Source organism: Anopheles bellator, unplaced genomic scaffold (genome assembly GCF_943735745.2).
Source record: "Anopheles bellator unplaced genomic scaffold, idAnoBellAS_SP24_06.2 scaffold00090_ctg1, whole genome shotgun sequence".
Taxonomy (NCBI): domain Eukaryota; kingdom Metazoa; phylum Arthropoda; class Insecta; order Diptera; family Culicidae; genus Anopheles; species Anopheles bellator.
The window spans coordinates 1-4048 of NW_026684319.1; positions in this window are offsets into that span (position 1 = coordinate 1).

Here is a 4048-nt window from a genome sequence, read left to right on the forward strand (position 1 = left end):
TTCACCAAAACTTAAAGAGAGACTGTCGGACCCTCGGTACTTCGGGACTTTGCGCCGATCTCGCTGTCTCTGTTATTTCTATTCCTTTTTCTTTCTCTCCAACGTTCGTCTTCCACCAGCAAACTCACGGCGATTTCAAAACTCACGGGGATTCCTTCCGTTCTTTCCCCGGCAACCAACGAACGCGTCTCATGCTCACTTCGTACGCTGCGAGATCGCTCTTCCTCGGCCTCGTCGCAGGCAGAGGGGCGTTCGATCTCACTCGTCTCAGCCTTCCTCCGCCGCGTCGCAGGCAGAGGGGCAGCCTCGGGCTCTCAAAATTGTTCACTGGGTAGTATCTCTCCCACGCGGTGAGCGACGAACGGTTTGTACTTTCGGTGTTCGGAGTTAATCCAAGCTAGAACAGTTTTGGAGTCGCACCAAAATACTGTCCTGGATATGTTCAAGCGCATCTCCTGTTTTATCGTGTCAGTTATCCTTACTCCCAGGAGCGCTCCTTGCAGTTTCAGACGTGGTATAGACATTATCTTTATCGGCCCTACTCTGGATTTGGCTGCGAGGAGTCGTACGTCGTATGCTCCGCCTGCCGATGATCTCGCGTAGACGACCGCTGCGAAGGCCTTTTCGGAGGCGTCGACGAACGTGTGTAGTTCAATTGTTGACCTGGCACTACCCATTATCCACCGTGTAACTCGAATATTTTCGGCGTCTTTAATGCTCGTTAACCATGAATTCCATTGGGGCATTAGTTTCTCTGGTATCGGTGTATCCCAATCGGTCGTCTCCTTGTGTAGTTTCTGCATCAGCATCTTGCCGCGGATTGTGATGTTTGAAATCAGCCCGAGTGGGTCGAAGATGCTCATGATGAATGATAATGCTTCGCGTTTAGTTGGGCGTCGAAATTTTGCAGCGACTGCCTTTGGTAGTCCCTCTAGATTGACCTGGAATCCTAGGTTGTCCTTGGTAGTGTTCCAGTATACTCCCAGTATTTTCGATGAGTCGCCTTCCTTATCATCGAGAGGTTTAATTTTATGAGTGTCAATTCTGTCTTCGGATATTGATGCGAGAAGTTCCTTGCTATTGGAACAGATTTTTGTCATAAAGAATCCGCCCTTGTCGTGGGCCGCGATGACTTGATCAACTGTTCCTTTAGCTAATTCTATTGAGTTGAAGCTATCTTCATAGTCATCAACGTAGTGCTGGTTCAATATTGGTTCCAGTGCTAACGGGTATTCGTCTTTTAAACGTCTCGCGTTGGCGTTCTTCGCTGCTTGCGCACATGATGGCGAACATGTAGATCCGAAGGTCATTACCTGCATGACGTAGACGTCTGGCTGTTGTTTCTGGTTGCAGTCTCGCCATAAAAATCTTTGCGCGTTCTGGTCCTGATTTCCTGATTCTTCCTGATTTTTACTTGATGGAACATCTCTTTGATGTCTCCGCAAACGGCGTATCGTCTTTCCCGGAATCTTATGAGAAGTCCGAATAGAGACGTAGTGCTGTCAGGTCCGGATAGAAGTGTGTCGTTTAGTGACTGCCCCTGCACCATGGCTGCTGCGTCGAAGACAAGTCGTGATTTAGGAGGATTCTTGTTTGTGTTTTCTACGATGAAGTGTGGTAGATAGTTTATACGCTCCGTAGTGGCATTTACTTCGGCTGTTTCTAATTTTCTAGCGTACCCCTTTTGGACGTACTCTGCTATAGTTTTGATTGCCCATTCCTTAAGGGCTGGTTGCCTGATCAGTTTCCTCTCAAGGTTGTACAGCCTGTTCAAGGCGTTCCCTTTTGTGTCCGGGAACTCTTGGTCGTCCTTTTTCCAAAGGAGTCCAACCTCGTACCTGCCGTCCTCGAAGCGTAGTGTACGTTGAAGAATTTCCTCTACTCTGCTTTCTTCGAAGGATTGGGGTAGGCTGTTTACGGGTTTTACTCCGAAATCCTCGACTGAAAAATATTTATTCATTGTGAGCCGTAGCTTATCTTCTCCTTGTAACATTATGTGATTGAGTTCGGTACTACTAGCTGCATTGCCGAATATTAGCCAGCCTAGCCTGGTTTTCATTGCTATGGGTTCTCCCGGATTCCCGTACCGGTGCTCCAATCCCATCAGCAAGTGCTCGTGTTTAAGCCCAATCAGAATTTCTGGCCGGTGTTCGCCGAAATCTTCCAGTGGTAAGCCTTTGAGATGAGGAAACTTCCTCTGCAGGTCCTCGTAGTTTAGTGCTTGGGCTGGTAAATTTAGATTTTTTATTGTTCGGACGTTTTTTAACTTGTATCCCTTCTTCGTTGTGCCCCTGATCGTTAGTTGCACTTTCCGGCTATCTTCCTGGCTTTTTGTGACGTCTTGCGTCCATGTTAGCCGAAGTGGCTCACTTTCCCCTTTCAGTTTTAATCTTTCTGCAACGTCCGCATCAATTAATGTTAACGACGATCCGGGGTCTAAGAAGGCGTATGTCGCTACCGTATTATCGTCGTTTATTAAAGTTACCGGTAGTACTTGGTAATATGTTGTGGATCGTACCGTCTCGTTTCGGTGATAGTTTACATGCTGCACTTCTTCGTTGGTGTCGATGCTTTCTTTCGGCTTCGGGTCATGGTGTAGTGTATTATGGTGATTTTTTGTGCACCCGTTTATGCCGCACGTCTCTGCTTCGCCGCATTTGTTCGAACCGTGCGATGTTGTTTTTAGGCAGGCGAAGCATAGACGTAGTCGCCGTACTGTCGCAAACCTAGTCACTGCGTCCTGTTCCTTGTAATCGGGGCAGTTAGTAATTTCGTGCGTATCGCCGCACAGCGGACATGATTTCCTACCTTTAGTCCTATTGGCTTGCTCGTGGGTGTGGTGGTTCGAGTAGCCGTGCTGGTCCAAGGTGGAGTGGTTCTGCTGGCTCGAGTACTGATGATTCGCGTTGTAGTTGCGCTGATTTTGCTGGAACTGATGATTGCGCTGATTTGGCTGGAACTGATGATTGCGCTGATTTGGCTGGAACTGAAGATTCGCACTGTAGTTGGGATTGCGGTGATTTGGCTGGAACTGATGATTGCGCTGATTTGGCTGGAACTGATGATTCGCATTGTAGTGGTGATTTTGCTGGGGCCTTTCGTAGTCCATCATGGCCTGCGATATTCTGGCGAACGGCTTCAGCCATTCGCATAGGTCGAAAAGGTTCTGGACTCCTGGTTGGTCTCCGGAGTTCAACACATATTCCATTCGCTTGATTTGGATGGAATATGGCAGTTTTCTCACTAGTTCTTCAACTAGTCGATGGTCTCGCTCCATTAGTATAACGTTGTTAACGGCGTTTTCAAGCGCGTTCATTATGTCGGTCACTACGGTTTTCGACTCCTTTCTAATCCGTTGTAGATCGTTCAGCAGCTCGCGGAACACTATTTCCGGTCGTCCATATGTCTCGTGGAGTCTCTCCATTATTCGTGGTACGTTTTCACTATCCAGCATTAGCTGCTGCACATTTTTCAATGCTGGGCCGCATAGAACCTGTTGTAGTCGGTTCAGGTTCTCCAGGTTGGAAAATGCTCCAGCGTCCGTGGTGTCGAGGAAGGCCTTGCGGAAGTTTGGCCATTCCTTCGGATTCCCTCCGAAGCGGGGCAGGCTTATTAACGCCTGTCTTTTCAGGTAGGTCGCTAATGTGTGGTTCTCATTCCTGCCTGGTACATTGGCGAGTACCTTGGTGAAGGCCTCGCATAGCTTCTCAATTTGGCTTTCTTGGGAGTTTGGCTTCTCCGTGCTCTCTCCCTGCGCCTTTCGTGCCTTTGTTATTTTTTGTTCAATGATGATGCACTTAGCGCACACGAACAGGTCTTCCTTCGTTGGTTTAATTTTTATGTTGGCGCACGATGGATGGAACCACCTTTCGCAACCGTCACATCGTGCCATGTAGTCGTCTTTACTATCGGCATCTTCGCACAGCTCACAGCTGCCGTTGGGATTCTCCTTCGTCGAGAACGACATCTTGTCTTCTCACAATTTCTCACTATCACACAATCACTTCTCGCCACACGAGTCCGTCAAACGCGATTTTGACCACCGGAC